Raw genomic sequence first — 24,785 nt, 5'->3', positions numbered from 1 at the left:
AAACGCTGTCTGTACTAAAAATACAAAAAAAATTTAGCTGGGTGTGGTGGCACGTGCCTATAATCCCAGCTACTTGGGAGGCTGAGGCAGTAGAATCACTTGAACCTGGGAGGCAGAGGTTTCAGTGAGCAGAGATTGAGCCACTGCACTCCAGCCTAGGTGACAGAGGGAGACTCCGTCTCAAAAAAAAAAAAAAAAAAAAAAAAAATGTGGCTTAAATATTCATATTCAAAAAGTGCATATAGTTAGCAATATGACAATTAGCAATATCCTTTTGATTTGAAATACAATTTCTAGTTGATTCTGCTCTCTTGATAGGTAGACTCTCAATTAACTATTCTGGCACCTGATTATGGGCTGCTTTGCATGCAAAGGAGGAATTCAGTGAATCTGGACAGAAAAGGTCCACTACATGAACTTGTTCACCAGTAAATACTACTCATTGTTTGGTTTCACTCAGAAATGGTCCACATACATACATTACGGTAACATATATAAGAAGGATACACAAGTTGTAAGACAATATTGTGCATACTCTATGTGTATCAAATAAAGATGTCTTCAAATGTGTTCTTTCTCTTAAGGAGAGTGTTCACATTTAACTCATTGCATTGTCAAAAGCCTAGAATTTTGTTGAAATTTAGTTGTAACTAAAAAATGTCATTCCCTTTCCTCATTTCCACCTCCCCTAAAACTACATAATTGATTTCAAAATGAGCATTATGGATTCAAAGAAGGACCAAATTGGTTTAATAACAGAAATGTAATCCCACAATAGAACTTGACATAATAATTATTTTCTATGCCACTCTAATTCCATTCCCAGATGCTATATTGTCTGATAATCTTTGGAGGTTTTCAAATTTTAATTTCTGTACTTTTTGAATCTTCATCAACTGCCGTTTCAATTTTTTGATAACTAGTAAAAGTCCTCTGATTTCTGGCCTTATCTAAATGCCCTTTGTTGTGGTGGTATCATCTGAAATCTTCACTACAAGTATTTAACACTTCCGTCCATCACAGCATGCATTGCTGGACACAAATTATGAATCATTAAGCAAGTAATTGTGCTCTTAGACAGATGTCACTCTTGACATTTGTTCTGAGTCCCTTAGACACATCTCCACTTAAAATGCTAAATCTCAATAATCTCCTACTTTCTTAAAAGATGAATAATATACAAATATATAAAAACAGATGTGCAAGGGAAATTCAGTTACAAAACATGTTTATTTTAACATAGTAGTCCTTCTTGTGCCATTGGTATAGATAGATTCTCTGAAATGTGAAATTAGATTCACATGATAATGTTCATGTGAATATTTGGCATCTGCATATTTTTCCAGTTAAATAAATAATCTTAGAGCACTAATTTACTCTAATGACATAGACGACATTTGGCTTCATAGAAAACAGAAAACCAATCTAAAGTCCATTTCCTATTTATGGGGTGTATACAACATTCAGGTGTAACATTCACTGAAGTTTAAAAAATGAGTTCAAGCAAATTTAAAGCACGAGGACACTGGCACAAGAACTCTTTGCCACGAATGGTAATTTTAATTGAATTACAGATGTTATCCATATGCATTTTCTATCAATATTTTAAAAAACACTCAGTCTTGCCTTTCTCTTCTGTAAGACTTCTACATCTTATTGGTATTCGACCATCGCCTAAACCAAACCTTCTTGCAATTATTTGTTTACAGTCTTTCTCTCCCACTAGACATATGTTGAGTACATACCACGCATGTTTCTATAGCTGCAAAATGTAGTCCGATGACTCTCCAGAATGATGTGAATAATATCTATTTGTTAAATTAATTAGATTACTTCTGCTTTTATAAAGCTCCATGTTACCTCATTTCCCCGCAACACCAATGCTCCTCTGTATTCCTTTGTCTGTAGATTTCCAAAAAATTCAATTTAGTCACCACAAAGATAGGATTTGATTATATAATATACATTGTTCTTTGGCTCTTTTATTAATTATGTAATTTATTGATCCATTCATTCACTCATGTATTAATTGACTTAATAATCAAGTAGTTCAGTTTTTTTTTTTGTTTGTTTTTTAAGGATGGGTAATACATCTAAAATAGAATTTTTTACTTCCCCCAAATTTCTAGTACAGTGCTAAATATAACACTAGTTGTGTATCCTTGAGCACATTACTTAACATCTCTGCCACAGTTTCCACTGTTATTAAGTGGAAATGCAATAGTATGTTGTATTGGAAGTGAAGATTAAATTAATTATATAGGAAAGTGTAGCCATGGAACAAATACTATATAACTGTTTGTTGTTGTTGCATTATTAGCTGACTAATAAATCCATACCAAGTTGCTTGATAAACACAGCTTATTCCTGGAGAGCAAAGATTTTAAGAGTAGTAAATTAGGATTTTTTTTTTCTAATTTCTACAGTTCATAGAGTCATTGCTTCTTTATGATTTAAAAATTCAAAAGACAAACATAAAGCTGTATAAAACATAGTGATATATTAAAACAAAATTATGAGTAATAAATGAATCAATCAACCAAGTTACCAAGTTACCTATCTTTTAAAAATATACAGCAAGTTATGAATATACTGGAATGTTTTATTCTGAAACATATAACCATTTTTCAACTTCTAATGTGGAAAAAAAAATGGCCAATGCAGTCTGACTGGTGCATGCTTGTTTCAATTCTGCTTAGCTCAAGTTCAGAACTCATCATCACAAGTGGTTTTAAATACTTTTAAATTGTTCTTCTAAGATAAGCAAAGCTAATTTACAAAGTTTCAGATTTTTTTATCTGAGCCACAAAAATACTCTTAAGTTGTTCTCTGTTCATTTATCTATATTTTTGAACTAATTTATTTCCTATTTTTAACAAATCTAGCTAGGACATAGTTGGCAAAGTATAGAGCTGGGAGTGAGTTGAAAGGCTCCTTGTATCTTACATCTGCACTGTTCTCACTGTGTTCACCTTGAGCAGGTCATTTGACTTCTAATCTTAGGATCCTCATTTGAAATGGGGATATGCAGAAAAATAGAAACTGTGGAGTGACTCGCACAGTACAGTAGTTGCTCTGCGAAGGCTATTTCCATCGTCCCCAAGCTTTCTCCTTGGAGCTATAATTTAGTTTTTCAAAATAGAACAACGTGATTTTTTTGTTACTTCTATTGGAAATCCCAGCCTTTCTTTTTCCAGAGAAGCTTAGTAATTGGCGTCATTGGCAGCCAAGTGTTATTAAAAATTTATATTTGGAAATCGTGCAGGGTCCTTGAAAAACATCTGATCCATGTTCCTTCTCAGAATATAATCATCACTGCAACAGCCCTGAATTCTGATTATTCACATCGTCCTTGAACATCTCCATTTTCCAGGAACTCCCTCTGTCCATAGATGTTGCATTGTAATTCTGTCCATCTCTGCTAAGATCTAAAATTCATTTTCCTGCTTTCTCTCCATTGACATCTCCCTAACTCCTTGAGTAACCACATAACAAGTCTGACCTCTCTTCTTAGCCCACCTCAGCTGTGTCATCCAGCTTCCTCGCTCTCCTTTTTCCATATTTAATCTCTCAGAGAATGTTCCTTGTTCTGAGGTTTGGAGTAAGTTATTTACTATCTTTGGGTGCTCTGTTTATTTAGCTAAGGGCACAGATAATATCTACTTTTCTTGGTTGTGAGAGACAAATAAAATTATATGTACTATTCAAAAAGCATTTATTAAGCCCCAGGTATATGCCAGGCCTTAGTCTAGAACGTGGAGATGTAACAGTGAACACAATAAACAAATGTTTCTCATGAACTTTCTTCCGTGTGGAGGAGGCAGACAGTACACAACCTATCATTAGCATAGTAAACAAGCAACATAGATAATAGGTTTGTAGGTAGTGATAAACGATAACATAGAGTAGCAGGACACATGTGATATTGGGGTAAGAGGTAGTAAATTTAGGAAAGGTAGACAGGGAAGACTTTTGAGAAAGGTAACATTTGAAGAGACCTGGAGGGCCAAAGGAAAGAGTTAGATGTATTTGGGAATGACACCATTCCAGACAGTTGGAACAGCAAGTATGGGGGCCTTGAAATGGGACCTTGACATCATTTCTGTCATGAAATATGAATCAATAAACTTAACATTTATTTTTCTACAGCAATGTTTAATTTAACCTAATAGTCTCTGAACATTCTTTTTTTTTTTTTAAGAAAAATCTTATATTTTCTCCCCACAGCAGTACACATAGGGAGACTAGTAGTGACATTATCATAAGAACAACAATACACCTATTTAGAATTTAATTTTACAGTACTCATAAGCATTAGTTTGCTTTCCCAGACTCATTAAGTTATGGGAACATTGGCCACCCAAATGCTTTTTGCAATCAACATTTTTGGATATGTATTTAGCTTTCAGAGACAATCACAATGATATTTCATCTGCAAATATCTTGTGTCTTCTAGTGTGATAGAAAAGAAACAAACATCTACTGCGTTTCGTTTGGAAGGCACACATGTCAGATGTGGTTGAAGCTTGTCCATGGAACATGAAATTTCAAATTGTAAACATACCCCCAAGAAAATATTAAGGACAAATGCATAACTGAACGTTAGTGAATACTGTTGTTTATTTCCTCTCCCTTTCCTTCCTATTTTCCATAAATGTTTTAAAGATTAACATTTTAATATTTTATCAAAGGGCTCACGATTATTTGACATTGTCTGATAAGATGTGTCTAAGCAAGAAATATGTTTGTTATATATATATATATATAGTATGCACACATACATATTTATCATGGGTGATGTATCACATGGAGGCCAAATTGTGCTCTCTTTTCTAGGAAGGGACATTTTTCCCTAAAATTTAGCCAGTATGCTGCATGTAGACCAACAATGCAGCTAGAAAAAGTCTCACTTACTCTCAAGAGAAAGGGGCGGGGGAGCAAGACTATTGTCAATCAAACCACACCTGTGAAATCTGCCTACTTGGGCTTACATTACAATGACCCATTGGACATAAAGGGTACCTTTTACCATACTTGTTTTTTAGGATTTTATTATTTCTGAGCCACAATCTGTTGTTGTTTTTATACTACAGAATGTTGAATTAGGATTAAGATATCATTACATAAATTCAGAGTTGCAGATAATCACGTAAAATATAAACTGAGAGCAGAAAATATTCAGATAAAAATCTTACTCTGGGTATTGTGGAAATGACTGTATGTCTGATTATTTGCTGTCAGTTTCATTGAACTGTAACATTAGTGTGCAACTCTGCTTAACATTTCCTTAAAACTTATTTCCTTTTTTTTTTTTTTTATTTTTTCAGAAATCTCCAAGTGAGAAGACCTTACCTGTCTTCCGAAAGCCTGGTAACTTTCACCTGCACATAATGCTACCTACATGATTTCGTTTTCCTTCTTTCCACCTTTCCCTTCACTCCCCTCCCCTCCCCCCTCCCCTCTCCTCCCCTTCCCTTCCCTTCCATTCTTTCCTCATCTTTATTGAGGAATAATCGATAACAAACAAAACACTTTGCACATGTTTAATTTGTACAGTGTGATGAGTTTGGACATGCCCATGCATCTATGATATTATTCGTGTAATCAAGGTAGAAGTGCATTCATCACCACCAAAAATTTTCTTATGTCTCTTTTGTGTGTGAGTGTGTGTGTGTGTGGTAAGAATGGTTAACATCTGATCTACTCTTTTAACAAATTTTTAAATACTCAATACAGTACTGTTAACTATAGGCACTATGTTGTACAGAAAATCTGCAAAACTGATTCATTTTGCATAAATTGAAACTTTATACCTTTGAATAACAACTCCTCCTTCCCCTAACCCAGACCCTGGCAACTACCACTCTCTTCTCTGATTTTCTGGGTTTGAAAATTGTAGATACCTCATGTAAGTAGAATCCTACAGTATTGGCCTTTCTGAGACTGGCTGTTTCATTTAGAATGGTGTCTTCCAGCTGTATTCATGCTGTAACAAATGTATAATTCATTTCTTTTTAACAGCTGAGTAATATTTCTTTGTTTCTATATCTTGACTGTTGTGAATAGTGCTGCAATGAACATGGGCATTCTAATAGTTCTTTGAGATTCTTATTTCAATCATTTATTGACTGTGTGTGTGTGTATGTATGTATATATACACAAAGACACAGAAAATGAATTGCTGGACCATATGATAGTTTTATTTTTAATATTTGGAGAAACCTTCCTACTGTTTTCCAAAATGGCTCTACCAGTCAGCATTCTCACCAATAGTACTAAAATGTTTAAATTCTTTTCATATCTTCGCCAATACATTGTCTTTTTATATATGTAATAGCCATCCTGATGGGCGTGAAGTAATATCTCATTATGCTTTCACTTTGCATTTGCCTAATTAGTGATGTTGAGAAATTTTTTACATACTTGTTTGCCATTGTTATGTCTTCTTTTGAGAAATACCTATTTAGATCCCCTGTTCAGTTTTTTTGTAATCAGGTTGTTTTCTTGCTATTGAGTTTTCTCTGAGTTTCTAATATATTTTGGATACTAATCCCTTATCAGATGTCTGGCTTGCAAATTTTGTTTTCTATTCTACAGGTTGCTTCTTTACTCTATAACTTATTTACTTGGCTGTGGAGAAGCTTTTTAGTTTGATGAATTTCCATTTGTCTATTTTTGTTTTTTGTTGGCTGAGCTTTTGGGTTCAATTCCAAAAAAGCATTGCCCAGACCAATGTCGTATAGTTTTTTCCCTATTGTTTTTTCAGTAGTTTTATAATTTCAGGTCTGACATTTGTCTTTAATCCATTTTAAGTAGACTCTTGTGTATAGCGTATGTGAAGGGTCCAAATCCATTCTCTTGTATGGGGGTACCTAGTTTTTCCAAAACAATTTGTCGAAAACTATTCTCCTTTCCCTATTTTGTCTTTTTGGCATCCTTACTGGTGATCAGGTTACTGTATATATAATGCATAAATTTATTTCTGGGCTTCAAAGACTCATTGATCATGTTTAACTATCAGATTTACAGCATGCATCCCAAAATATTTTATTATATATTTTTTCATTTTTGTAAGTTATATATAGGTACCATACATTATATATAACATTAGATAAAAGTAAATCAAAATAGAAATAACAAGAATAAGAGAACAAATATACAAATATTGTAAATATAGAATATATTCTAAACTCATAAATATCTTCTTCTACAGTCTGAATAACAAATTGTAGCTCAGTTCTTGTAGCTAAATTGTTATTTTACTACATTTATGTTTTTCTACCTTTTCCTTTTTAAAGCCATCTTTACACATTTTTTCTTTCCCTAAGTTTTTCAAGATTAATCTTCTGAAGTGGGCAAACTGGAATTATATCAGGGACTCCCCAGGGTAAAATTTGATTCTCAAATCTTCACTCTTTTCCCCCTGAAATATAAAACATGACAGTATATACAAAAGGAGTCTTGCTTTCAAATCAGTATGTTTGAATTAGACTATTTAATATATGCAGCATTTATTCTGCTTATTGAAACTAGATGTATAGGATATACCTAGGTAAATATTACAGAAGGGACTTCTTGTTTTCTCTTTACTATCAAGTGTACTATGATTAGATACAAAGTTGAGATTTCTCCAGCTAGATTACTTGATGTTAGGTATTTTGAACTCTCATGTTTCAAGTAGAGGAAAAGAATATGAAGAAATCAGATTTTGCTGAAGGTCACCCTTGGAATCAGTAATAAAATCCAGATGTATGAGTTACTAGTAGGTATTTTACCAGTATTTGTTTTAGATAATTTGATCAAAACACTATGTAATCTATCTGAAGATAGTAAATTTCAAGAAGTAAATTAATGTATTAATGACTGTTCTGAAAAAATACGTATTTTTTAACTTGTAAAATGTGCCACAGAAAAAAATGAAAGACAAAGATCCTCCCGAGTATCCTCTGAGTGGGGATAAAACGTCCACTAGAGGGCATTTCTTGATGGACACAGTTGTCAAGGCTCATTCCCCAAAATGCTATGAACTCGTTTTATCAAATTGGGAGTAACTAACTCAAAAAATTTAATGTGAATTATCTTGATGCTTCAGGATTCACACAAATAAGATCAGAACCATCTTTCCATTTCCAAATTGACAGAATTTGAGAGGCTGTCCATTTCTGATAACTCTCCTTGCATGTGTACATTTTTTTAACCATTAAAACAAATTTGAAAGTAAAATTTTATTATACAAATTTAGAGATGAGAAAACTAAAGTCAAAAAATCTATGTGTAGTGTGCTCTTATTCACATGATTTCTATGTGGTTTCATGCCCAATGGCGTCTTTGCATAAAAAGTATACAGATAGATGTAACTAGGCTTATTTTTCTTATGTGTGTTATGCTGCTGTTTAGCTATATATGTTTCAGGTGTATGATATGATGTTTTAATATATATATACACATACTGAAACGATTACTAACGTATCCATCTGTGTACATAGTTACTCTTTTTGTTTGTATGTGTGATATAAGTGTCTGAAATCTACTGTTAGTAAATTTCTAATATTCAATACAACATTATTAACTATAATTCTCCTGCTATGCATTAGACCTCTAGACTTACTCACCCTACATAAGTGCCAGTTTGTATCCTCAGACCTACAGCTCCTCATTTCCCCTGCTCCCCATCCCTGCCTGGTAACCACCATTCTACTATCTGCCTGTATGAATTTGATTTTGTTACACTGCACATGTAAGTGAGATCATACAGCACTTATCATTCTGTGACTATATTATTCCAGTTAGCTTGATTCCCTCAAGGTTCATCATGTGGGCACATATTCTATAACGTTCTGCTTTTATATAGCAGAATAACATTCCATTCCATGGCCGTTGCATGGTTTTTGGTAGTTGTCTAACCGTCTTAGGTATTCCTTGCTGTGCAGAAGCATCATTCTTATTTCTGCCTTTATCTTCATATGGTGTTCTCTGTGTGTGTGTGTGTATGTGTGTGTGTGTGTGTGTGTGTGTGTGTGTGTGTGTATGTGTGTGTGTGTGTGTGTGTGTGTGTGTGTGTGTATGTGTGTGTGCACCTTCATGTCCAAATTTCCTTTTTACATGAGAATACCAGTCACATTAGATTAGGGTTCCATTGTACTCTAGGATGGCCTCTTCTTAACTTACCTAGCTATATCTTCAATGACCTTACTTCCAAATAAAGGCACGCGTTGAAGCATTAGGGACCTTCAACATATGGGCTTTTTAGGGAAACATTTCAACCTACAACAGTCACTTTATGTTTTACTCTGTGGTTGGCACTAGAGTGGGCCCTCATAAATATAAATATAAGAGAGGAGCTGTTCTTGCTCTTTAGGATGCTATGTGGAGTCCAAGAAGAACAGAGAGTGATTAATTGGGAAGACGTTGCTTCAGACAAAAAAAAAAAAAAAAAATGGCTTTAGAGTGGAGAGTGACCTGATTTAGAACCAGTTCTGACAAAAAAAACTTCATGTGACCTTGAACAATTTATTTTACCATTTTTTTGTTTTTTCACATATAAGATAAAGTTCTTGAACTGGATCTGTCACTGCCCAGCAATAATACACATTGGACATGAATTTTGTAGAAACACTAGGTAGATGATGCCTAAACCACCTTTCAATTCTAAGAGGTTGTCTTAGGCATCTGGAAGAGCCTGAGAATGCTTTTGTGTTATACGTTGAGCTTGACAACAAATACTGACCAACTTGGTGACATCCCCTCTTTCCTTACCTCCCTTCTTTTTCAATACATATGTTTCTCTGATATTGTATGTTTTTAGGACATAATTGCTCTAAACTAATGCCTCAAATTTTGAATCCTAATCTAAGACATATGAGGTGTGACTGATGCTTAGAAAATTATGTTGATAAATTATAAAAACATCATAAATCCAGGATTTATTATTGTTTTTTATTCTAGGACTATTGCATTCTAAAATTATTGTTCTTTCCTCTACTATATGATCAAGTCTTTACAGCTTTTGAAAAATTCATTCTTTCTAAATACTTTTTTCAATTGGAGTGTTTTAAATTTTCCTTGAGCTTCATTTTTAATTTTTGTAATTTTAAAAAATATTTTCTAACAGGTGCATGAAACATAGTAAGATTTTGATATTCTTTATTCCTTCCTTGTGCTGCTAGGACAGGACAGTTTTCTCTTTGATATTTTTGGGAGAAAGAACAATTAGATTGTCATCATAAACTCTTGTTGTCAAAAGACAGTTTAATTCCATTGTCAAGTGCTGATATCTTTGGTGCTAACTGCTGAGCATTAAGAAGTTCTGTTCTCACTGCCAGAGGCTTACTCATGCTAAATTCTTGTCAGCCTCCCTAATCATAAGCCGCTTAAATGAGGGGGGAAAAAAACAGTGCTTCCAAATCTGAACCAAGTATGCTATATAAAGTTGGTGAACATGGTAAGGTAACAACACTTGCCAAAGAAATATTCTAACCAGCAGTGATATGGCACCCTGAGTAATGAGCTTAAGCAATCACCTAGACCTCGTGGTGTCATCCTGAAAGTAAAATGGAAACACACCTAAAGAAACAAAGAAATAACAACATCTAAATTATTGAAAAGAGCAATAGATAAAATTATACGAAGAATTGATTTGGATCTTCTACCCTGAAATAAGCCTTCTCTGCCATGGTGTCATTTCAGGTCAATGAGCTATACCCAGTGATTCAAAAGTTCATATATATTTATTCTGTTCTCATTGTGCAAAGTAACCACTCTGAAGTCAAGTGAGTCACTGTCGATAGTACTAATTACATTAGGTTTATACATGTGTGTCTGAACATACTATATAACAAACATATATGGTACATGATTTTTGCCGTTTATATATATGCTTCTGTGTGTGCATATATATATATGTGTGTGTGTGTGTACACATATGCAATCATGCATAGTTAATGGCACATGTATACTCTTGTGAAATAGAATACCTACCAATTGCTAATGAAGAGATTTCTCTGGTATCAATTCAACTTGTATGGGGAAAGCTACTTGCCTGCTTTATTTCTCAATTTTCTCATCTGTGACACAATGTAAGCTGGTGCACATGTTATCTGTGTTGTCTCCTAGCTCTTAAATCAATTTTATAACATGAATTGCAAAGCGAATATGCATTTATCCAATAGGACAAACACACTGTGACCCTTTCCAGCTTCAGAGTGTAATTGGTATATTTTACATTGCAAGTAACAGAAGCCCCTTGGAGCCAAATTGATCAAAATACGGTATTTCAGAAGGATGAGTGGATCTTACCTATGGGTACATAGATTCCAATGAAAAAAATGTGGCACTGTCTTCTTGTAGCTCTGCCTTTTCTTCTGTGCTGGGCTCTTGTTTACCTGCTATAGGCTGATATTCTCCATATGATAGAGTATGTGTCCAAACACGGCCTAGCTTCACATTTTCCTGGCCTCCAATGCAACAGTCTTTTAGAACTGCTGTTAGAACAGTCCTGGGTAGAGCTTGGATTTCTGAGTTGAGACATGTGTAAACCCTTAAATTAATCACTCAAGCTGTGTGGACAATTTTCCATGATGCTCTGGACTAGGATGACCCATCCAAGAATTGTCAGGAAACCAGCTGATCAGCTATACTTACACAGATTTATTCCCCCATATTTCAAGCAAGTGAGCCATTTTGCTTGATCCAATACATACTTTTCTACAGTATTTACAACTAAGAACTCAGATACAGTGTCTTAAAGGCTTATTTCCTCTTACTCTTCAACATGAGCCTCTGCTTTCACCATTGTTGATCACTATGAATTTTCTTGTGTTTCATATTTTCTCAACTCTGGCTTATCCTGATAATTTCCTCCTCTTCCTAAAGTCCTTAGTGTGCCTATGTTGTATGCTTTCCCACCCACAACTCCAGATTTTCTCTACAAAATGTTAAAACAAATCAATACACATAAAAACAAAATAAAAAATTATCACTTAGCACACCTTCCCAGTAAATATTGCTTTCCCAATGCTCTTGCAGAGAATTATTTTCTAAACTCCCACAGTGCCCTAGATTTCTCTGTTATTGCACTTACTACAAGATACCGTGCTTTTTCTTCCCTACTACTAGACTCTTGCATAAGTAAGGCAAGTTTTGATTTAAAGAGGCATAAATACAAATTGAAATATTTTATTTAAAAAGAAAAAAAATAGATTGGAAGGATCCCAGTACTTTCATAACTACCCAAGAGCTGTCTTCATATTTCTTGTCTTTGTCTTTGCTGACTTTGCATGTCCATTTTATGCTCTCCCTTTCCAGAAATGCTGAAATACATGATGATTGCCATCCCTTGAGTCACATGCCCTGTAGCTGCCACTTTTGGAAAAGGGCTTGACTCTCTGTCCTTGGGCCCACTTTGAAAATCCCTGGGAAGTCCTTGGAGTCAGATGATCAGGCCTCCACCTCTCTGCCAAAAAGTCTGTTCAGGGAGTTTAGAATTATATAGAAAAGACATGGACGTGAGGACTCTTATGCCATGTATTTGAAACAGTAGCTGCAATATAATAAGCTTTCAGTGTATAAATGAATTCAAAAGGATATTATCATGCTGATATCTTCTAGATCAGGAGTCCCCAACCCCCGAGTCATGGACTGGTGTGGGTCTACGGTCTGTTAGGAACTGGGCTGCACAGCAGGAAGTGGCAGGCAGGAGAGCATTACCACCTGAGCTCCGCCTCCCATCACATCAATGGCGGCAGGGCACGAGATTCTCATGGGAGTGTGAACCCCACCGTGCGCATGTGAGGGATATGGGTTGCACACTCCTTATGAGCATCGAATGCCTAATGATCTGATGTGGAACAGTTTAATCCCAAAACCATCCTCCTGTACCCATAAGTCTGTGGAAAACTTGTCTTCCATGAAACTGGTCCCTGGTGCCAAAAAGGTTGGGGACCACTGTTCTAGAACTTAAACAGTGAAAAAAGTTTCAATTTTAGACTCATATAAGTTGCCAGTTGGCGTAAAGTACTGGCTTTTCTCCCTTTTGGAGAATGCTCGGGAATAATTGACTTTTTCAGATTTCAGTTTTCTGCACTTTTCATCTGTATAAAAGGGTATTTATGTTAAGGATATGTGGGCTAAAGGCCCAGATTCCAGATTAATAGCACAAAGCTTTCTTGTGAGTTAATACTATAATTATTATACTTTTTTCCCTTAAGGCTGTATTTTTTTTTTTCCTGATATTTTTCTCCCTAGCCAAAATGGGGTTTAAGAAATTAAAGGCCAGCTTGAATGTGGAAGCTGAACTATAACTACAGGGCAAAAAACTAAATCTTGTCATAATATTCATGGGTGGTTATTAATAATGAGGACTTGCAACACTTTCATCTAAATTATCTTGGCCATGGAATTAAAATATACAGATTACTTTCCATTAACATTAAGATACCATGAATAAAAGACCAACTTTGTAATAATTAGAGTAGGTTTCAGAATTTTTGCCCTGCACTCAACTCGTTACATTTTATTTTTTCATTTTTAATTGTTGCAACCTCTGTGCCTCCATTGTTTACTTATTTATACAACGACGATTTTAATGCTTTTCTGACAAAGAAGTAATGTGAAAGCAAGATACATTTTCTTGTTTTAATGCATATATAAACATAGTGCCAGTTCTCTTGTGTTAACTTTTTTTTTTTGCCTCATCTTCAAGCAATGATGTTTCTAGAATTTCTTTAGAGGAGGAGTGAAGAGTAAGCATTTGGATTGGACCAGGATTTAGAGAACTTGTCATGCAGCTCTTAGGCATATAAAATACAACATTGTAACTTAGAATGTGAGTTATAGAACCAACATGAAAGTTAGCAAAATATTCTAAACGTATTTTTATGATCTCTACTTGCAGCAAGGAAACTGTTAGGTTTTTCTATTAAAGAATAAGTGCACCAAAAACAAAAGTTTCTGGATTATCAAAAGGAGATTTGAGGGGCAAGGCTAAAGTCCCCCAAACCTTCCTCAGGATGAACACAAGCCCCATATTGTCCTGTTGCCCCTGTTCCATGTTGCTGGGCTCTGTTCCGGCACAATTTTGGAAAGCGTTGCTACAGTTGCGCCCCTCATTTCTCTCTCACTTCAGAACAATGATGCCCTTTCCAGATAAAGCATCTTAATTAAACAGATGACATTTGAACTAGACCTTGAAGCACAGGTCAGAGTTATATTGGGAAAGAAGTGGGAGAGGAACACCCAGAAAGTAACATTTATGAACATAAAGGCACAGAAATATAAATGTCTCTGACAAAGATAGATCAAGGGTAAATTTTAGTGTGGCATCGATTAATTCACTAACTCAATATATATATTTTTACATAGATAGCATGGATAGATACTAGAAATAAAACAATGGATTAGACACGGGCCTGACCTTACGATGTTGGCAAATATTGTGTTCCCTGAGGCAATGGTTCTCAACCTTTTTGGTACTAGGGACCGGTTATATGGAAGACAATTCTTCCACAGACTGGGATGGGGGGACTGTTTTCAGGATAATTCAAGCACATTACATTTATAGTGCAATTTATTTCTATTATTACTACACTGTTATACACAATGAAATAAGTATACAACTCACCATAATGTGGAATCATTGGAAGCCCTGAGCTTGCTTTCCTGCAACTGAGCTTGCTTTCCTGCAACCATCGGTTTCCTCTGGGGCCGATGGGAAACAACGACAGATCATCAGGCATTATATTCTCATAAGGAGCGTGCAACCTACATCCCCTCCCATGCACAGTCCGCAATAGGATTCATGCTCCTGTGAGAATCTAGTGGTAATGGCTGGCGGATCTAACAGAAGGTGGAGCTCAGGCGATAATGTAAGAGGGAGCGGCCAGAAATACAGATGAAACTTCACTCGCTCACCTACTACTGGTTTCCTGGTCTGCGTCCTGGTTCCTAACAGGCCATGGATAGGTACGAGTCTATGGCCCAGGGGATTGGAGACCCCTGCCCTAGAGTACATGCAGTGGATGTTAAGAAACAGATTAATACATTAATGCAGAGTCTTCAATGCCAAACAGAAGATTTGAGGGTTTTATCTGTTAAAACTAGTAACAACATTTGTGTTGCACTACTTATATGTCAGGCACTACTCTAATAACTTAAAATTTATTCTCTCATCTATTATTAGAACAACATTATGATATAGGAATACACTTGATATATCCATTTTACTGATGAGGAGATTCAGACATAGAGTAGTTATTTAACTTGGGTAAGGTCTTTGGAGCTAATAAGAGGAAGAACTAGGACTTGAGCATGGGTAGGGTGGCTTCAGAGTTGTAGTCTTGCTGTTCGTAATAACCAACATGAAACTACAGTGATGTTTCAGTTTACATAACAAAGTCCTGAGGCTTAAACATGCCAGGAAATTAATTTAAAAATATTGTAGTATGTATCACTGTCCAGCCTAGAACTCCAGTCCAGGAGAACGCCATTGCTCCTTCTGCTTCACATAGAGAACACATCAGTACTGTGACACACAGAAAGGTTTTAGTGGGATGCTTGGCTGAGTCAAGAGAAATATGTTTACAATGAAAGAGGTGATAGTGCTGCTTGTCTTTATATTGATCAGTCCAGTAGAAAAATATGGGAGACCTCAATCAGCTGAAGTTCAGCATGTTCAAAGGTAGACAAAGTTTCTTGTTGTTCTAGGTAAGCTTAAAATTGAGCCAAAAAGGCCTTGATTGATAAGGGTGACTGATACATTTTTGAGTGTTTTCACTGGGCACGATTCACAAAATTGTATAGTCCCAGGCTATCTCACCATTAACTGCCTCATGGGGACTGTCTTGAACTTCTCCAGGACTTGATCTGTAGGGAAATACATGCAAGAATAAAAAGCATTAATGAATTCAGGATTTGTTTCTCACTAAACAGCAGTTTGGGGTGATGTCACACACACACACACAAATGGAACAAGTCAGCCCCATTTCCAGCATTGCCTCATTTAAGCTTGGCACACAAGGACAATTGATGCTGACTCAGAGTTATTTCAAGATGCAAAGAGCATCCTGAATTATCACACCCCACGTAATCGTGGCCACCCTGTATTCCCTCTCCTTACTGTCCCATAGGTGGGCACATCCATCCCAGATAACAAGCTTTGACTCATTTTAGGTCCTTTTCCTTCTGCACAAGATCCTGAAATTTTCCCTACTCTGTGTGTTTGATGGTGCAGAAGAAACAATTCTCAAAAATAAACTAGCTTATCATTAGATGGAAGCAGTTATCTCATCTTTATCAATGAGAAAGCAGAATTTGGAGGACATAGTACATTTCTCATGCAGATAGACCCTTTGCTATTGGGTCCTGCCTTTAAATTAGAAAGCCTTACTCTTCCATCTGCAGGTATTGCTATCCCTTTACAAGCCTCTGCTCTCAAGGAAAGAAAACTGTGCAATATATGACAAAAAGCAATATAGGCTTCAGACCCTCCAAAAAGAAAAAGAAATTGTGTCAAGAATGTAGTTTATTACTTCCCAATGGACTCTAAGATTAGTCAGTAACTTTTCCGTGATGTAATGAGTGATGAGACAGAGAGAAGCAGAGTGTTTCACTAACTGATCTCAATCCACAAGAAAGGAGAAGTATTTCCCTCCTTCCTTCCTCCACATTGTGTTCTCTTAGAACTGTGCTTTTCTTGCCCAGGGAAAAGAACACAAGTTTAACAGGCCAGTTCTTCCCGTTCCCAGATGCGGTCCCACATCTAATGCCAACAATACTTCTTGGAATGAATACCCTTTAGAACTATCAATGAACTGAACTGACCTTCCCCAGCCCCTGTAGACTCTAAAATGGGTCAGAAGAGCACATTGGTTAAAACAACTCTAAGGCTGAAAATGTAATCTCTATTTGATTTTCTGGCTCACATTTTCTTATAAGTAACATTGCCAAAATAGCCTAGTAGGAGAACAATTTTGACTTTGAGTGATAACATAATTATACTCCAATCACAAAATATCAATAATGAGAGGACCCACATTTAAATAACATTTTTTTTGCTACTATAACATTACTGGAGCAATATTAAAATAGAGAGATTACATTATTTTGCAACTTAAAGTCTAAATATCATGCTTCCAAAGAATTAAGGTTCAAATCAGTTTTTTTCTCTGGTACCTGTGAGTTAAAATTTAAAAGATTTTAAAGTTCCCACTCATTTAATTTTTTGGCCACTTGGTCTCAGTTGGAAGAATTCTCAATACATTGGATGAGACAGCGATCTCTAAGCATTTGAAAATCAAACTCTTTCGCATTGGAAGGGGTGTATTTTCTTCTTCATGGTCTCAGAAGTTGTATTTGTTTAGCATTGACTCTCTGATGTTCTTTACTATTTAAAAAATTCCAGGAAGTTACTATTAAAGAAAAGATTATCATAGCAATGGCATTTATTCTGAGAAGTAGATAAACAGAGCAATCCATCATGGCTTCTAAAAGAGGTTTCACAGAGAAAAATATTTTCAACCAGATCGTTTGTATTGCCTAAGACTGCAGCAGAAACTTAGTATTGTGCTGAAAGAAGATGGATATCTTGGTGGAGACCTTGCTGGCATATCATTCAGTTCATGCTATTTTTTAAAAATCTAATAATTGAAATTTTAACTCAATTGGAAAACTTTCTCACCAAGATATTAATTCTGGATTGTTTTACTATATCAATAAAATTTACTTACAAATACTGCCTGGTAAGTCAGAATGGATTTGAGCTTGCTTTTCCACTCATAACATTCCCAACCTCCTGGCTTCCTTGTCTGCTGAATGGGGGTTCTACGAAGTAAATGGAGTTCCCCAAACTTTCTTATGACGAAGCATTTTTCAGTTCTGAAATATTAAGGCTGCTTCTCCTTCATTTATCTTTGAAATTTTTAAGACATAAAAATATCCCTTCTTTGAGAGGATTTCCCCTCTTATAAGTAATTAAGAGATGCAGAATTAATTTATCACCAGATAGTGTTGACAGTGGGAGGGTGAGTTAGTTGAACTTGACCTCATGGAAAAGCTGGTTAATATGGTTGGCTGTATCCCCACTCAAATCTCATCTTGAATTGTATTCCCCATAATTCTCATGTATTGAGGGATGGACCTAGTGCGAGGTGACTGGATCATAGGAGCAGTTTCCCCCATGCTGTCCTCGTGATAGTGAGTTCTCACAAGATCTGATGGTTTCACTTCCTTCAATTCTCTCTCTCATCTGCTGCCATGTAAGACATGCCTATGTCACCTTCAGCCATGATAATAAGTCTCCTGAGGCCTCCCCAGCCATGCAGAACTGTAAGTCAATTAAACCTCTTCCCTTTATAAATTACCCAGTCTCGGTGATATTCTTTACAGAAGTGTGAGAACAGACTTATACGCTGGTGCTGGCTCTAGACCTGCAATTTCCTTCCTCAACTTGAATACTAACTAAAATTTGGCAGCCAATTTAGCCTCTTCCCTAGGTCTGCTGTTAACAATTTCAACCTAGAACTACCCTTGTGCTCTGTAACACACTCATAATTCACTTTCTTTCAGACTAAGCACGGCATATATTCCTCAACCACTGAGGCCTAAAAGTTCTTTAGTGATGATATGTTGTCTCTAATCAAACTCTTGCCTCAGCTGACCCTTTTAACTGATGACTCTGAGGTCACTACTCTTTGCATGGTCCCTGTTCTTCATGCACATAAACTAAGTACCGGTCAAGATCATGGTGCTGGGACCTGTACCCACAGGTAGGCTCCAAATTTGTTGGGACTCCCATTTGTTGGGGCATCCTTCTACATAAGCTAGCACAGAACCCTGGCCAGTGTCACAATAGCCTGCAGTAACATGCCATGGTGAAAATATTCCAACGATTCAAAGATTCAAAGTCCCTAGATCATGCCACACATTTGTAAAGCCAACTCCACAATGAAAAACCAGCTGCACTGTGTAATGCAAGTGGCAAGTCACTAAGATTAAAAAAAAGAGCCAGCATGGCCTGTGCTTAGAAAAGCACAGTTTACAAGCATCTGTTTAAGCTCTGCCAAAAGCCAAAATCATTCCATGCATAACTTGTTTCCAAAATTTTACACCTTGCTCATTTCTCAAGGTGCAGAGCCCACACATCAGAGTTATTTTAGAGAAGCCAAATGGGTAACATTCCTTTTGCCATGACCTGGATGACAAACTCACTGAAAAATAAAGTTTCAAGCAAATAAAAGCCAAAATACACCCGTTAATAATAATAAGGGTAGACTGGAGTACGAAACTTACATTTGTGAGCAATTGGACATACTAACACTAGCTTCTGAATTAGACACACTTACTGATCCAACCATAGATCAGTCTGCATGGAAACAGACCTGGTAAAAGTTATAGAATGAAGGAACAACATGTGATAAATGCATCTGCTATGAGACAAACTTTTAAGGTACATTGGTGGCACATAGAAGATCACTCCCTTCTTGGATTGGGAAAGATAGTGTTGGGCTTTCAGAAAAGGCTGGAAGGAAGAGTCTTGTTGCAGTGGTTTACAAGCTTTAGTAGGAACATTCTAGATGAGAACATGAGTGGGTGGAGATTCTAGGAATAAATGGCACACTATGTTGAGCAAAGATATATGGTGTTTTTTGAGAAAGAGTAAGTCACTTATTATTAAAGTATAAAGCATAAAGGGAGAGATGGGAGGCTACATGTTTAAAGAGATTAAAAGGTGCCAACTTATGAAACCCATTTAGGAGGCAATTAGGAGTTTCCGAAGGTTGTAAGTAGCAGAAATTCATGATCAAACATGGCTTGCTGTTTGCCGCTTTTACATACGGTATTTCTGAAAACATAAATTATAGTGCTATTAGCACAATTAAAATTAAAATTGTAAAAATAACGTTCACTAAGCACTTACTGTATACTAGGACTTTTGTTAAAGCCTTTTCATATGTTATCTCTCTTAATATCTAAAGCAACCCTGAGGGAGGGAGGAGTGTCGTCCACATGGCAGAGTGGATGATAAATGGTAGGACCGAGGTTCAAATGGAAATCTCCCCACTCCAAAGCCCAGGTTCTCAACCTTCACTCCCCCTGTATTTTTACATAAAGCTCCCTTATCTTGTCTGAAAGCAAGAAGTTTTACATATTAGAGAAGAGGGAAGAAAGACATTTGTACTGGGAGGAGTCGACTGGTGCCAATCAGGAGAAAGTAGCTACAGAGTCATGGGGGGAGCTGTGTCCCCCAAAAGAAGCTTTAAGGGAAGGGACCGAATCAAGTCGGAAATGTTCCCAAAGCAAGACTAAAGAACTGAGCAAGAGAAGCATTTATCAGACACCATAATTCAGCTACCAGTGAGCATTCAGATGGAGGTATTATGAAGAGGAACTGAGACTGAGGGCAGAAAGTGCCAGCCAGAATTCTGGATAGGAGAGCGAGAACCAGTGCCTCGTTTAAGAGACAACCTGCTTAAGGCAGTGTAAGGTGAGACTGGATTAATGCAAAGACCTGGAATTCAAGTAGGTTAATGAACCGATAATGTGTGCCTATACCAGGAAGTTACAATAATAATGAAGGTGCTAATGATCATATGGAATTGGAGAGCATAATGAAAATATACACACTGGAGAGAAATTGCGTGGGTTGGCATCTCAGCTTTGTCATTGACTATAATAGTTCCGTGACCTTGGGCTAGTTATTTAACCACTCTCTGCCTCAATTTCCTGATCACTAAAGTGAGTTAATAATTATTATTAATTGTTTTTTCGAGACGGAGTCTCACTCTGTCACTCAGGCTGGAGTGCAGCGAGGTGATCTTGGCTCACTGCAGTCTCCACCTCCCTGGTTCAAGTGATTCTCCTGTCTCAGCCTCCCAAGTAAACAGGATTACAAACATGCATGACCATACCCAGCATATACTATATATATATATATATATATATATATATATATATATATATATATATATAATATATATGTAAAGTACAATACTTAGAATTATTTTAACTTTAAAAATTGAAAACTGAAGCTCTGAGAGTCTGTGTGACTTTTGGAGGATTAAATAACTGATAAATAGTAGAAGTAGAATTAGAGCCAGGAAAGTATGGTTCTTGAATGCATGGATTTAATCCTTATTAAATGCTTTATCTTCCAAAATATATGACTTAGTCTTCTTTGTTAACAAAACTTACTTTACAAAATATGCAACTCTAAATTGTATATATCAAATAATATTTGTCTATAGCTGAATTCTGTTGACATATCCAGTCATCCATTCCATAGTTGTAAGAGCATTACTTGTTTTAATTAATGACTGTGTTCATATATACATAATAAAATGTTTCACCCATGTGGTTGCTCATTGCTTCTGAAATGCCATCAATCTCTGGTGATAAGTTCTATTAATTTTGTTATAAATTTGCAATCGTGGAAAAGAAACATAGATCCATCCAGCTGTTCACTTCCTCAAGCGACTTATCTCCATCTGTTGTGATCAATCTATTCTAGCACCCCTTCAGACTCCCTGCCAATTAATTAATGCCCCTTTGTAAGGTGGCTTTCTTCTTGAGTTCTTCCATGGGGCTTTTCCCCATTAGAGGTGAGAAGAGTGGTGAGCCATGAATCAGAGAATAATAACCATGGTCTGGGGTAGGCAGAGAGGGTGAAATTCAACTTGACCAGTGTGTCATCCTCAACAGCAAAGCACTCTTTTTCTCCTTTCAGCAGAAAGTCAGTGGCTCCTATTGAGCAATCACTTGATGCCCTCTGAAATCTGAAGTCTGTTTAGAGCCCCAGGTTCATCTTGCCATCTTGTATCCATCCTGGCCTCCAGTCAAATGCACTTAGAGACGTCTGAATGCCCTGTACCTTCTGTCTTTGCTGTGATTTTGCATGTGCTGCTCTCCCTGGAAAAGTTTCTCTCCCCCTACTTTGTTTCACTTGATAATCTCAGATCCTGCTAATGTATCATATATGTAGGCTACCTTCACAGGCACTTCCCCCCGTATTAGTTTGTTAGTTTTACTGTAACAAACTGCCACAGACTGAGTAGCTTAAACAGAAATTTCTCACAATTCTGGAGGCTAAAAGTTCAAAGTCAAGGTGTTGACAGGTTTCGTTTCTTTGAAGGCCCCTCTCCTTGGCTTATGGACGGCAATCTTCTCCCTGTATCTTCACATCGTCTTTCCTCTTTTTCTGTGTCCACATCTCTTCTTATAAAGACACCAGTTATATTGAACTAGTGCCCACCCTAAAGCCTCATTTTAGTTATCTCTTAAAAGACCCCGTCTCTGAAAATAGTCACAGTTTCAGACAACTCAGCCTGTCATAAGCATTAGCTCCAAAAGAGTCCCTTCTGCTGATATTCCTGGCCAGCAACGAGTGCCTCCCTCAGAGCTGGGCTCAGCTGTGTCATGACTCTGTGTTCAGATGTCACCTACTGTAGGCTGTCATCTCTCACGTTGTGGCCTGGCTCCTGTTAGTCTCCTCTCCTCAATTAGGTAGCAAACTTGTTGGCAGTGTAGGTGGCTAATTGGTAAATTGGTAAATGATCCAGAAAAAGAGGATCTTGTTAATGGAAACATGGTTATTAAACATAATTTTGAATTTGTCTATCTTTTTATCTATCTTCTTTCTTCCATGTACTACTTAACTGCCATTATTTAATTAGGAGATTGGATATGTCTATCAGTTGTTGTCTACTTAAAAGAAAAATTAAGTAATTTTAATTTCTTCACCAACTTTCAATATCACCCTTAACTTTTATTCGTGCTTAAGTATGATGTTTCTTTAATTTTTGTATTTCCTGGTATCTTAAAGGATGCACCTGTATTATGCAATTAGCAGCAGTTAGCATATGGCTATGAGACAGGGTGGCTGTGGATGATTTTTCATAAGAGGCATGGCTTAACTTGGACTTGCAACGGTGGGGAGTGGGGCGGGATGCAAATAGGTGAACAAAAGAATATGGAAAGAATATGGAAAACACTGTTTGACCTCCCATCCAGAATTCTCTTCTGGCCAAATATGCTTTAGGGAAAAAGGCCATCATGTTGCATGATTTTCTCAACCTTTGTACTGGATATCCTTCTATTTACCTGACTTTCCATCAGTCACTAAGAGACCTTCTGAGCATACAGAGAGGACTAGGAAATAGCAACAAACAGTGGGACAAGAGGTCTGCAATAGGATTACTGGTACTAAAAAGTCAAGGCCAGGAGAGGTGGCTCACGCATCTCAGCACTTTGGGAGGCGGAGCAGGGTGTATCATGAGGTCAGGAGATCGAGACCATCCTGGCCAACAGGGTGAAACCCCATTTCTACTACAAATACAAAAATTAGACAGGTGTGGGGATGGGCACCTGTAGTCTCAGATACTCAGGAGGCTGAGGCAGGAGAATCACTTGAACCCAGGAGGCGGAGGCTGCAGTGAGCTGAGATTGTGCCACTGCACTTCAGCCTGGGTGACAGAGTGAGATTCTGTCTCAAAAAAAAAAAAAAGTCAAAAAATAACAGATGTTTATGAGGTTGTAGAGAAAAGGGAATGCTTAGACACTGTTGGTGGGAGTGTAAATTAGTTCAGTCATTGTGGAAAGCAGTGTGGCAATTTCTCAAAGAACTGAAAAACAAAGTTACCATTCAACCCAGAAATTCCATTACTGGGTATATACTCCCCAAAATGTAAATTATTCTTCCATAAGGAGACATGCACATGTATGTTGATTGCAGCATTAGTCACAATAGCAAAGACCTAGAATCAATCTAAATGTCCATAAACAGCAGACTGGATAAAGGAAATATGGTACATATACACCATGGAATACTATACAATCATAAAAAAGAATGAGATCCTGTCCTTGGAGGAAATCAAGCTAAATGCTCATCAACAGTAGATTGGAAAAAGAATATGTGGTACGTATACACTATGGAATATTATGCAGCCATCCAAAACAATGAGATCATGTCCTCTGCAGAAACATGGGTGTAGCTGGAGGATATCATACTTAGCTAACTAATGCAGGAAAATAAAACCAAATATGGCATATTCTCACCTATAAGTGGGAGCTATATGATGAGAACACATGGACACAAAGAAGGGAACAGACACAGGGGCCTACTTGAGGGAGGAAGGTGGGAGAAGGATAAGTATCAGATAAAATAACTGTTGGGTACTAGGCTTAGTACCTGGGTGACTATATACACACTAAACCCCCATGACACAAGTTTGCCTACATAACTAACCTGCACATGTATCCGTGAACCTAAAACAGAAGTTAAAATAAAAATAGTCTGGGATGAAGCTGGGGCTGGACAAGAGGCAAAGAATATACCTGATGGATGAGATTCACTGGAGCTGTAAATCTTCAGCATTTCCATCCACTGTCCTGCTGGCTCACGGCAGTGTTTGCTTCAGGTGTTTAATGAACTGCTGAGAGATCAATAGCACATGGCAGATAACTTTGAAAAATTTCCCTTGACTCAATCAAGTGTCTTAAATCCTTATTAATTCTGATGATGTAAGCCCTTTCTGATTAGCTTAGTTGCTAAATATTCACTCATAAGTGTTGATAAGGGCATAAGACACTTCATTCCCTTAGACCTCTGAACTCTATGTGGGATTAGCAGTTCATTGCTGCTGATAAACTATGACAAATTACCTTTCCAACTTCCCAACTGTTAAGTATATTTACTGAATATATTCCGGGCTCAGGTATGTATTCTAAAATTTTTATTAAATAACATCTTTTCCACAAACATTACACACACTTACAAACACACTTTAAAAGTATTTATT

The 24,785-nt window shown here is 36.7% G+C and overlaps 1 long non-coding RNA gene across 2 annotated transcripts in view; it reads left to right on the top strand.

The window, feature by feature from the left end:
- Positions 1–24,785, top strand: part of LOC126955543 (uncharacterized) — a 69,794-nt gene that overhangs the window by 31,440 nt on the left and 13,569 nt on the right. Inside the window, exons 4-5 of one of the 2 annotated variants that reach the window (XR_007725965.1) lie at positions 4,457–4,601; positions 5,328–5,370. This is a non-coding gene — a long non-coding RNA (uncharacterized LOC126955543). Of the gene's footprint in view, positions 1–4,456; positions 4,602–5,327; positions 5,626–24,785 lie in introns of those variants that run through there. The other variant, XR_007725964.1, reaches the window with a different exon arrangement.

This window comes from Macaca thibetana, chromosome 5, assembly GCF_024542745.1.
Source record: "Macaca thibetana thibetana isolate TM-01 chromosome 5, ASM2454274v1, whole genome shotgun sequence".
NCBI classification, from domain to species: domain Eukaryota; kingdom Metazoa; phylum Chordata; class Mammalia; order Primates; family Cercopithecidae; genus Macaca; species Macaca thibetana.
This window is presented reverse-complemented; position numbering and strand designations above follow the sequence as displayed.